The sequence below is a fragment of the Chrysochloris asiatica genome, unplaced genomic scaffold (assembly GCF_000296735.1).
Source record: "Chrysochloris asiatica unplaced genomic scaffold, ChrAsi1.0 scaffold00004, whole genome shotgun sequence".
NCBI classification, from domain to species: domain Eukaryota; kingdom Metazoa; phylum Chordata; class Mammalia; order Afrosoricida; family Chrysochloridae; genus Chrysochloris; species Chrysochloris asiatica.
The window spans coordinates 20,333,617-20,345,632 of NW_006408522.1; the positions used below are offsets into that span (position 1 = coordinate 20,333,617).

The 12,016-nt window shown below is 45.0% G+C and overlaps 1 pseudogene; it reads left to right on the forward strand.

Annotated features, from left to right (window-relative positions):
• Nucleotides 1-5,169, forward strand: part of LOC102814106 — an 11,741-nt pseudogene extending 6,572 nt beyond the window's left edge.
• The last annotated feature ends 6,847 nt before the right edge of the window (nucleotides 5,170-12,016 follow it).

The following is a 12,016-nucleotide window of genomic DNA, read 5'->3' on the forward strand; positions in this document are numbered from 1 at the left end:
CTTGAGGTCAAGGGCTTATCCTATGGTGCCACACCAGGACTCCCAATCGATACCTATCAATAATTACACTGAATAAATGTAAATGAATTAAAGCATCAGTCAAGAGACAGAGAGAAACAGAAAGGCTAAGAAAACAGGATCCTTCAATATACTGTCAGCAAGAGACACACCAGTAAGATGGAGACAGCCTAAATGCCCATCAACAAAAGAATGGTTAAACAGACTTTGATACATACACACAATGAAATACTGCGCAACATTGAAGAATAATGGTGAATCTGCAAAACACCTCACAACATAGATGAATAATGAGAGACATTATGCTGAATGAAATTTCTCAACCACAAAAGGACAAGTATTGTATGAGACCAATGTTGTAAAAGGTTAAGAAAAGATTTTCTTGATAAAAGAAACATTCTATGATGGTTACGGGGGTGAGGGGAATTAATCATAAGCTAAATGGTAGAGTCCTGGTGTGGTGCTGTAGGATAAGCACTAGACCACAAGGTTGATTTAAACTGTAAGGTGGTACTTCAGACCCACCAGTGGCTCCTCAGAAACCCTTTACAGGGTCACTGTGAGTCAGAACAGACTTGACAGCGCTTGACAACAACAACAGAGATATATGATAAGAGGGAAGGAGGCAGAGGAAAGAGGAAGGTAGCAGGGGACAGAGGGTGGAATTGCAAAAGTTAAAGTGAATAGAGGTAAGTATGGCTAACCGATGGTACATGGAGGGAACTGTGATTGTTGTAATGAAACAAAGTATATGATCTATTGAAGGCAACTCATTCAACTCACAATAAAAGTTTTCATTAAAAAAAAATAAAAACAGGAAAGCTGTGTGCCAAGGTTGTATCCTTTCACCATACTTATTCAATCTGTATGCTGAGAAGTCGGGGTTTATGAAGAGAATTAGAGGAAGAGTCATTAACAACCTGCAATATGCAGATGATACACCCTTACTTGCTGGATATGAAGAGGACTTCAAATACTAATGAAGATCAAAGACACAGCCTTCAGTATGGGTTGCTCCTCGATGTAAAGAAAGAAAGAAAAAATCCTCACAACCGGACCAATAAATAGCATCATAAACTAATGGATAAAAGATTAAAGTTGTCAAAGACTTCATTTACTTAGATCCACAATCAACACTCATGGAAGCAGCAGTCAAGAAATCAAGCAACATATTGCACTGGGCAAATCTGCTGCACCAGTCCTGTTTAAAGTGCTCAAGAGAAAAGATAATAATTTGAGAACTAAGGTGATCCTGACCCGAACCATGGTCTTTTCAATAGTTTCATATGTGGAGTTCTGGTATAGCACTATAGGATAAGCATTAGACCGAAAGGTGAGTTTGATCTACAAGGTCGGCAATTCAAATTCACCAACCTCTCCTTGGAAACCCTATATAGGGTTGTTATGAGTCAAACTGACTCAATGGCATTTAACAACAACAAAACAAATCCATGTGAAAGTTGGATGGTGAATAGGGAAGACCATAGAAGAATTCATGCATTTGAGTTATGGTACTGGAGAAGAATATGAAATGTACCATGGACTTCCAGAAGAACAAACAAATCTGTGTTAGAAGTACAGACAGAGTATTCCTTAGAAGCCAGGATGGCAAGACTTCATCTCTTTGGACAAATATAAAGTTGCAATGTTAGATTATAGTAACAGGGTGTTTCAGAGAAGACAATATTAAATATAAGGGGAGAAAAGTGTTAATTACTATTTGGAAGCTTTTCAGAAGGGACCAGTCCCTGCAGAAGGACATCATGCTAGGTAATGTGTGTGTGTGTCAGCAAAAGGGAGGAAGGCCTCCAATGAGATGGATTGGCACAGTGGCAGCAGCAATGGGCTCAAGCATAACAATGACTGTGAGGATGGCACAGGACCAGGTAGTGTTTTTGTTCTGTTGTGCCTAGGGTCACTATGAATCAGAGCTGACTAGATACCACCTAACAACAATATCTCAACAAAAAAAAATTAAAATATGTAGAAAGGGAGAGGATTACAAACAAGTTTTTCTTTCTACTTAATGGGTGATTATTGAGTCTAAAGAAAAAACAAGAAAGTAACAGAGAGCAGGGAGTTATTCAATGTCTAAGCACTGTCTGTAAGCCTAAACTCCTACTACTGCCCCGTTACTTGGAAAAAATTGCTCCAGCCAATTCCTGCTCCTTTTCATTCATCTGTCTTGGCCTCGCCACTACTAGACAAATTGAAAATTTTGTTTGTGCCAAAAATATAAAGAAAAAATATGTGGTTTTCCTAGGATATTTACTGTCACTAAATAAATACTGAATATATTAGTATTCAAGCTTATATTACAATAAGTAGTATTATTTTTTACTTGCTAATAAAAATAATTCAGGATTCCTATTGTTCTATAACCAGCAATGTCCAGTGTCCAACAAGACACTAAAATGCTTTGAGAAATAGTCTCAAAATAAGATGGCTTATCTTCCCAACAGTGTTTTCAATTTAAACAGTCTGAAGTTTCTTCCCCTTTCTTCAACTGTTCATGCTAATATTCATTGTCTAAAGATTTCAGTCCCAGATTTGGGTCAGTATGAAGAGTTTCTAATTTCTTGAAGTCTAAGTTCTGCCCTGATTCCTGCTCTCAGGGAAATAAACTGATGCTTCTGGGCTCTTTCTAAGCCACACAAGGACTGTAATATGAGGATATTTTTGTAGTCAGCTTATGACTCAGAGCATCTGAACATCTAAATTCCAGGGTTTAGGGCATCAGAGTTTCTTCCTACTTCAAAATGTAGGAACTAGGTCAAAGAACTGATGAGACAAATAACATTTACAAATATAAAGTTGCAATATTAAATTATGACAGCAAGATATTTTAGTCAAGACAATAATAAGTATAAGGGGAGAGAAGGATTAATTAATATTTGGAAACCAGTTAGGAATTAACCCAGTATTAATTGACTACTGATAATATGCCAAGCAATTTCACATATATTCTCTAATCTAATCTTAAAGTAACCCCATGACACAGACATTAATTATCCCTGCTTTATAAAAGAAAACTGAAGTGAGGCTCAAAAGCTCTGTACCCATTGCTCATCAGTGCCACAGGAGTTGAACCTCCTGGTTCAGAATTCTTTACACTACCCAACAGCAGTTGAAATTTGTCATCATTGACTTATGTGCCTCAGTGATATAAAACTTACTAAGATACACAAATCTTCTTTTCTAATCCAACTTCAAATGTTTTCCTTATCTAGAAAAATGAAAAGATCCCTCTGACCCTCAATCATATCCTCACCTAGAAAAATGAGAGGTCCCTCTTATTCTCAATTAAAAACTGAGAAAGGTAGAATTTGTAGAGACTTGGTGCTGTTCCCAATATCCTTTACAAACAGAAATAAACCCCTGTCTAATGCAGACTACTTAATGCCCCCCTCCTTTTGGACTAAATGGGGCTCTTTTACCCAGGAAGCTGCTAATATGGCATCAAGCTATTAATGGGAAAAGCATTTACTTTAGATTAAGAAGAGTGTAAAGTAGAGCAGGGGCCTTCTATGACTGGCTATTAGGGATGTTAATTAAATATTTATAATGTCTAAATTAGCATAGTGAAAGCTCAATTCATCAATTTGTTCTGGTCTGTTTGTAAGAGAAAAAAAATAATAATAACTCCAAATGCCCCTGAAGAAAGATGCTATGTGGGTCAATAGGAAGATGACTGAACAATTTATTATGATTCTGTGGTAAAGTTTTTATTTTGATTTTATTTAGAAGTACTTGTTGCAGCACCTTGCTTTAAAGACCATTTACCACAGTCAATATACTGGAGGCCCATGCATTATTCATTGGTATCCAATGAAAAATTTGCTAGGGTTAGTCCATGCTGAATGTCTGATTGATTAATTGATTGCTTGATAGTTACTTCCCCAAAGTAGGGAGTAGATAATGTTCAGAACTGGGAGTTAGAATTCAAAAGTCCCAAATTCTTCCTCCATTACTAGCTTTCAATGTCTTGGAATGATGTCTTGCTAATAGAGTTGTTTTCAGATTTCATGGTTAATAATTGAGAGAAATAGTTGGATCTCCCACTGAAAACTGCTCAAATGTGGCTTCTTCTCTGGTCTAGTGTGGGGACGCCAAGCACATTAACAACTACATGTGCATAGCATGTGGGTGCCCAATTAATGTATTTTATGAATTCCATTAACTATAATTATTTTTATCTCATTGCATTATAGTATCATCTCAAAAGGGGAAGACCAAGTGTCCAACGTAGATTGTACATTACCAGCAGTTCAAATAGAATTCTATGTAGCTGGCTGAAGATCATCAGGACATCATTACAAGCTTGGGGAAGCATACTTAGTTAAGGAAGGGAAGTCTGAAATTTTTTGCAGAGCCCTTCTTCCCCGGTCTACTGGTCCAGTAGTTTCACTTAATGTATAATGAGTGTATTTCCTCCCAAAAATTAAAAGATATGACCTCTTTATGACCACCTTTTCTTTTGTTTTTGGCTATAATAAACTGTTTTCTTCCATCTTGTAGGTAGAGCATTTGCTTTTCTAATAGAAATGGCCAGAAATACAGTTTTGCACCCTCCTTATGTGGGTAACTCGGGTCATACTCTTTCTTTCCTCTAGCTAAGCAGGTCTTCCCTAAGGGGAGGGTTGGTGTGAAAAGGTTAAAGGTTCTCTGGTCAAAATGGCCCAACAGAAGGAGCCCGGCCTGGAGCTGAAATCTAAGTGCTAATGACCGCTGCCCTTCACCCCGCTGCTGTCCACCGGCCGGACCTGCGGCCGGGTGGGGACCGGGGCTGGGAGGGGGCACAATGTTCTGCATTTAACATTTGAACTTCTCCTATCCGAGGCAGCAGGCCGTTTTGTCCTGGGGTCGCTGACCCCGGCTCCCCCATCAGCTGCCCTGAAACCTTAATTGAATGACAGATGGTCATCTTCAGGGCCGCCAGAAGCTGCGGGCGGCCCGCGGCTCGAGGCCTGCAGCCCCTCGGCCCAGGCGGTGGTACCCGCGTGCTCTGCCGAGAGGCAGCCAACAACCTGCAAAGCTGAGCTGGCCCCGAGGGCGCAGCGGGGTCGTGTAGCCTCCGCCAGCCATTCGGCCACTCGCTCTAGTGGAAACCAGGGTTTAAGCGTCGCGCGGGCGACAATCTCCGGGTCCTAGCGCCCCTACTGCTTATGGGCTGGTAAACCCGAGACGCACCTACGAGCGCCTCGCCTACGGGTCCTTGGGGAGCCACGGCTTGAAGGGGCCAGAAGGGGCAAAATCTTTCCCTTCCTAGGCATGAAGTAGGGGTTTCCCGCGTCCTCTGGCCCCAAGCGTTGGGGCCATGAGGCCTACTACTCTACACGGCCTAAATCTCCCAGGCCCGCGAGCAGGCCCCAAACTGTCCGAGTCCTCGCTGCACCTGCCAGAGTCCTGAGCCCCCTCTCCCCCCGCGCCCCCGCAAGATGCTACGTGAACCTCACGGTGCCTGCGGACCCTTGCTGACACCCACGCGCGGGAATCTGCATACACCCAGCCCTTTTCAGGGCTCCTATGTAATAGATAGGTGCCCAAAGAGACCTCCGAACCTTGGCCCAACCGCGTAGGTTTCATTGCCACAGCCGCCTGCCCGCGCCCTGGTGTCCTATTTCTTTAAAATAAAAGCAGCAAGCCCTACAATTACTGGGATTACAGTGAGCTGGTATTGATCTGCAGCCGGCATTGTAGGATCAAGTGAGCAGGCGGAGGCAGACATCGCCGCCCCCAGCCCCCCGCCGCCGCCTAGTCCTGAAAAGCGCTAAAAACCGTTTCTAAATGTTTGGTTTCGGACGCACCATCAACACCTGCTGCAAAAGAATGACACCTTCCCCCTCCCAGAGCAGCCGCACGTTCTCTCTTCCTCCCGAGGGCTTCCCAGGCCCGAGCCAGCTACGTCGCCACCTTTAGCCTTTTTTCTTTTCTTCTTTTTTTTAATTAAAGGAAAATTATACACATAAGCAAAAAAAAAAAAAAACCTTCCCGGCAGGCGCGAGCGGGTGTGGCGAGGAGGCCGGCGAAGGCGGTAATGCAACTCTAATGCACAGATAGCTGACATCAACTTCCGTCAGGCAGCTCCAGTAGATCGAACCTTTCGATTGTAACTGGAACAATTTGCATAGTGATTCTCTTTCAGTGCTTTCCCGGGTCCATAACAAGCCCAGACAGCTATTCAAATGCAAGTTGCATCCCCAAATGCGAGACTGGCCTGACCAAAAAGAGCTGCCCGGCGCCTGAGAAAAGCAAGACCAGAGCTCCGGTTCTCATCCTTCTCTTTTCTCCTTTCTTCTTCCTTTATTTTCAGTTCCTGCTTTAGCTGGGAGCTGTTTATTTATGGCTGCAAATGTGTGTGTCCGAGGGAGAGAGGAAATTGATCTTTGCTTGGATTTAAAGATGGAGCCGAAGGAGCTGGAGGAAATTTGGGTTTGTGCATCTGGCTCAGACCCTGAGCACCAAAGGGGACCGCTGGGCACCCAGCCCGAGGTCTTTCTGCCCCGCACCTCTCACTCTACAACCTTGCAGGAATTTGCGGGTTCAGGAGCGGCCAGACTGACCCGTCTGCCCGGGGCCCGGCTATGGAGGAAGGCTTCGCAGAGAGGGCCGGGACACCCGTCCCTGTCATTTCAAATGAGCACAATAAAAGGTATCACCTGCGACTTGTGCAGCGGATTACTTTTTCTTTTCTTGCTGTGCTTTTTAGAGGGGTGTGATTGTTGGGGGGAAGAGGGGTGTCAGTATTTCTAGGTCTTGAAATTCGCCTTCCCCATTTCCGTTTCTTTCTCATTTGAAATTACTCAAATTGACTCTCGTTTCCCTTCCTCTTAGGGGCAAATCCTACCGCATACCTGATCGCTTGTCTCAGAGGCAACTTGCCGTGAAATCTGCTAATGCGCCGCGACTCGCCCACCCTGGTAAGCCAGTCTCCCAGGCGCATGCGGGGAGTGGGGGCGGCGGGGAGGTTGGTAGACCAGGGCAGGCACTCCCAGGCCGGCCACGCCAGTTCCTGGCTGAGGTTGTGGCCAAGCCATGGGAGCCTGGGGCGGGGGGTGGAGGGCTGCGGCCGCGTCATGGCCCTGAAGCCGAAGGAGGGCGCCCCCCTCCCAACCTGGCTGCCCCGCCACGGCTACTAACAGGTTCTCCCGGCGAGTTTAAAGTAGTAAATAAGCGCGGGTAAGAGGTTCCGTGCAGAGTGTAAATAACCCAGGCATTCCCCGCACCGGTTGCGGGTATGAGAGCGCTTATGAGGTTTGTGAGCGGTTCTCCAGCTGGACAGCTTGCTGTAGCAGAACCGCACCTGCATTTGTGCACTTTGAATAAACCAAGCCAGCGAGATCCACTCGCGGGGGGAAATTCCCAAATTGGAACTTGTCTTTACTGCCCTGGGTTGATTCCTGATTTCTGAATTCGATTGTCTCTCTAGTATCAGCCCAAACCTGTCAAAAATGATCACAGGTCACTGACCTTGCAGCACTGACCGTTATCTCGATGACAAAGCCAGCTCTTCTGGTCACAGAGCACTAAAGCTGCGGCTAAACTCAGGTTTTTGGTTTTGGTTTTGCAATGGTTTGAGTATGTAGATTTCTTAAAACCTGCAGAAGGAGCCAAACAAGCATAGCTGTTTCCGTCAGTTATGTTGGTTTGGGTGCTGGAAATTGTCTGGCGGTGAGCTTTTCTGTTGCACCTGTTTTATGCAGAACACCAAGAGATGTCTTTCTCGTGTTTTAAGTTTTTCTGTCCTTAAAAAAAAAAAATGTTTCTCAGGTCATTTCACAGTAGTTCCTTAAAGATCAGATATGTAGCTGTGCGTTTCAGTTTGAAAGGGGGAAAGAGCAGACAGAATAAAATTAATGAAACTGAAAACCAACTGAACTGATGAAATTATGAAAGAAGGTAGAGGAATTTACTGTTCTAGAAAAAAAGTGAGTCTAAAATCTGCACTTTCAAAATTTAATGGCCACACACTCGTAAATCCAAAGGAATTAAATCTCCTCCTTTGCCCCTGTGTGCACAACCAAAGACCACTGGCCCTTTTGGATATCTCAGTCAGATATGATTTTGAGGCATTTCAAAGAACAATTCAGCTGAAGGATGTTTGCAAAATGGCATGCTTTTTCTGTAAACTACAGCCAGTTAAGTGACCTTTAAACCTCATGGAAAGTTCTTCAGAAAAAAGAAAAAAAAAAAAAAAGCAAGTAACTAACGCTAGTAGTCATTACTGGCTTCTAAGGGGTTAATCTGGTGTGACTGACCCACTTGCTTGTCAGCATTGAGAGAAGATGATGGTAGAGGCCTGAGAATGGGTGACAGTTCTGGACTTCACAGGTCTGAGGTTGTTAGAAGGCTCTGAACCTAGCTTTCAGTTTGTTGCATCTCTTTTGCTCTCTTAAAACTGTAACTCAAGATGTAAGTAAAAGTGTTTTCATTTTTTATTGATCCCACTAACATCTTTCATTATCCAGCATGAAGCCACAGCAAATTATTGCTCATTTGATACTGAGAATTCTATTGACCATCACTTTCGTTGGAGAGAGAATTCTAACTACTCGGCTGCTCTGTAGTTGGTCAGAAGCTGGGGCTCCAGACGCTCCTCAGCTAACATTGAAGTAAATTGAGCCCTCTGATTCCCTGAATTGATGGAGATGTGTTCATTACATTCAGCCACGTGGACATGCATAGAAATCTGCTTTTCACTCGGTGGGCCTGGCCCACATTCACTAGAAAGGTCAGTCCCTTTGGAACATATCTGCCTACTCCTACTCCTGAGTCCCTCCTGGCAATTTTTGTCCCTCTCTGCCCAGGGTAGGGGCAGTGAGAATGAAGCAATGAAAGCCTACTTGTCGATCCTTTGGTCAAAGCTACCCCTACTTGAAACCTCCCTAGAACAAAATAAAAACAACACTTCATAAAATACCCAGATAAGTAATTTTATGGTCTGAATATAATTTTCTAAATTAAACTTCGACACACACACACCGCAGTCAAAACCCCATCTCATCAGAGGAGGCTTAGAAGAGGGGCATTGTTGTTGTCAGGTGCCATTGAGTCGGAACTGACTCATAGTGACCCCATGCACAGCAGAAGGAAACTATCGGATTCTGGGCCAACCTCACTACCACTGCCACACTTGAGTCCATCAATGATGCCACCTGACCAATCCATCTCGTTGGGGGTCTTCCTCTTTTTTCTCTGACCCTCCAGCTTACCAAACATGATATCCATCTTCAGACACTGCTCCCTCCTGACAATATGTCCAAAGTATGAGAGACGAAGTTTAGCCATCTTGGCCTCCAAGGAGTGGAGACTCTGAAATCTGAGTCCTCTCTCTCTAGTTGGCAATGGTCATCTGGTCTTGCGGGGAAGAGGCCAGGGCCTAGCAAACACCTGACCTTTGACCCGCGGGCCAGCGGTTCCTAGACGGTTGGTTCAGAGAGGCCGAGAGAAATGGCTGGGGAGAAGACCCGCGGCGATTGTAGAGAGAGGCAGGGTATGTTCCCAAGGAAGCTGGTGACTGAATCTGCCTTCATGCAGCAGAGAGGTAGACCTGCCCCACAGCAGGGGCCACTGACACCCCGACCTTTGGGCTACCAACCCCCTTCCTTCGACTGTTCCCTGGAAAAGACTCGAGGATGCGCTGGCTCCGCACCACTGAGCGAGAGAGCCCAAAAGCCGGAGGCGTCTGAGCTGGTCTGGCTGGAAGCTGATGGCCGGGCTTTGGCGTCCAGCGGGATCTGTCAGATTTCCAAATAACAAGGGATCCACGTCCACTTCTCTTTAATTCCGCGATCCTGAGAGGAGGCCAGGACAATTTAGAAGAAGCCATTCCCCCTGAGAACGCCACGGAGGAATTCTTTGGTCGGGTTTCATTTCCGCACTCTCCAGGCGACAGGCCCTCTTGGTTCTAGACCAAAAGGAGGATAATTAACAACTTTAACAAAGAGTCCGCGGTGTGCAAGTCAGCAAAATAGCGCCAGCTCCAAATCGGAAGGTGCATTTAGGGGCTCTAAGGAAGCTAGTTTGGTAGCTATATTTGCTAATGGTGCTGTTAAGTGTGCGTGAAGCTGTTCTCTTTTTCTCACGGGTCCGCTCTCCAGGACCCTAGGACATTTGGGACGCCACTTTGTTCTAGAACCTGGCCGGTGAACCGGTGAAAGAGAGAGAGAGAGTGCTCCACACCCGGGCCTTCACGCAAAAACAGCACCTAAGAGACGCTGGTCAATTCTGACTCGGCTTGGGCGGGGGTGGGGAGTAGCTGGCATTGTGAGATACTATGCGATGCACACAGTGGATTTGGGGGCTTTCTTTTTACTTTTTTTTTTTTTTTTTTAACTTAGATTAATAACCCCCAGTATCGGTGTAACCAGAGGGTGCCAATTACAGTCCTATTCCTCGAATGCGCTCACCGCCCGCCACACGTGGAGAATCCGACCCACAGAGGTTTGGTAAACCCCATTTTCTGGATTCCTGTCCAGATTCTGGAACGCCGCGAACCCTGGAAAAGGAATCCGCCGGGGTCAAGCAGCGAGTCCATGTCCTTTCCACTTGTCTACTTCCCACCCAGACACACTGAGGGACAAAGGGAGTCCTTCCTAAGGTCACTGGACTGTGGGATGGGATCTGGAGTCCGTGGCTGCGTGAGTCAGGAAGATGCAAGGCGTCGGAGCTGCGGGAGCGGCGCAACCACCAAGGCAGCGGTGATCTTTAGAATTCTTTTAGGAACCTGGGTTGAAGAAGTCAGGGATAAGAGACAATCGCCCGGCATTTCTTTAGAACGCGGTCAACTACCAACCTGGATCCTCATGGCCGAAGATTGTAGATTGGGGAATTTAGTCTCCTTGCACACATACCAACTTGTGCACAGATTCGTCGACAGCGTGCTCACCACCGGGCTGGGGGCCTCTGGCTTCAACCACTGCGCTTCCCCACCGCCCCTTCTGCCTCCTCCAGGTTTTGCCAGGCAAATGAAAGAGCAGAACTCGATAGTAAATTATTTTGTTCAGCCTTCTGACTTTTTATGAAAATAAAAGGCAACATTTTGTCATTTTTAATCACATAAGCAGACAATAAATCTAATTTCTCTATTGATTTTTCCAGAATCAAGTGATTTTTTTTTTTTTTTTTTTTTTTTTTTGCAGTGTCTGTTGTGTTTCCTTTCTGAGGAAGGCCCTTTTGCTGGTAGAATGTGTGGCGATGAGGCTGCGTCTATGCTGGGTGGCACTTTTCTGAAATATGAATTTGACTTTCAAGCCGGATAGTTGAGAAAAAGGGCTCTTCTTTGGTTATTGGAAGTTTGGTTTTTGCCTAATTATCCACATAATAACTTGAACTGGGTCTCCATGGTGCACTAGAATCACATAATGACTTTAAGTGGGTCTCCCCGGTGCACTAGAATAAATTTGCTTGGCTGGCACTTTTAAGGGTTATGGTTAAAAACCTATTGTTTTTCTTTAAATCAAATAAATTTAAATGAAAACATCACCAAAATCTGGACAGGGAATGGATGTCGCCAAAGGGAGCAGCCCTTCGAGAATGTCCAGTCCGAGGCTCAGGAAAAGGCCATATCCTGTCGCAGGCCCTAGGTTAGGAGCGCTGGAAAGGCCACGTTGAGAAGCCTGCGGAGAGACGGTTCCAGGAATAGACCTCTAGAGGCTCGGAGCGTCCCCTCGGAGCCTGTCTCTTTTCAAGAATATTATTTGATGTCGATGCCAAGTGGAGCTGGTACCTTTTACATAAAAGTTTCCAGGCGCAGAGACGTGGAAGGAAGGGAAGGGGGAAAGAAAGGAAGACAGAGAGGAACCAGAGAAAAATATAAGAAAGGAGAGGTGAAAAGGAACAGAAGGTAGGACGAGAGATGGGAAAAGAGAATGAAGGGAGAAACAAAGGAAAAGAAGAGATGAAAAGATTGATGAATAGGAAGGAAGAAAGGATGGAGGAAGGAAAAACACTTTAAAAGACCAAATGACAAAAAATACAAAATTACCCAATTCTTCAG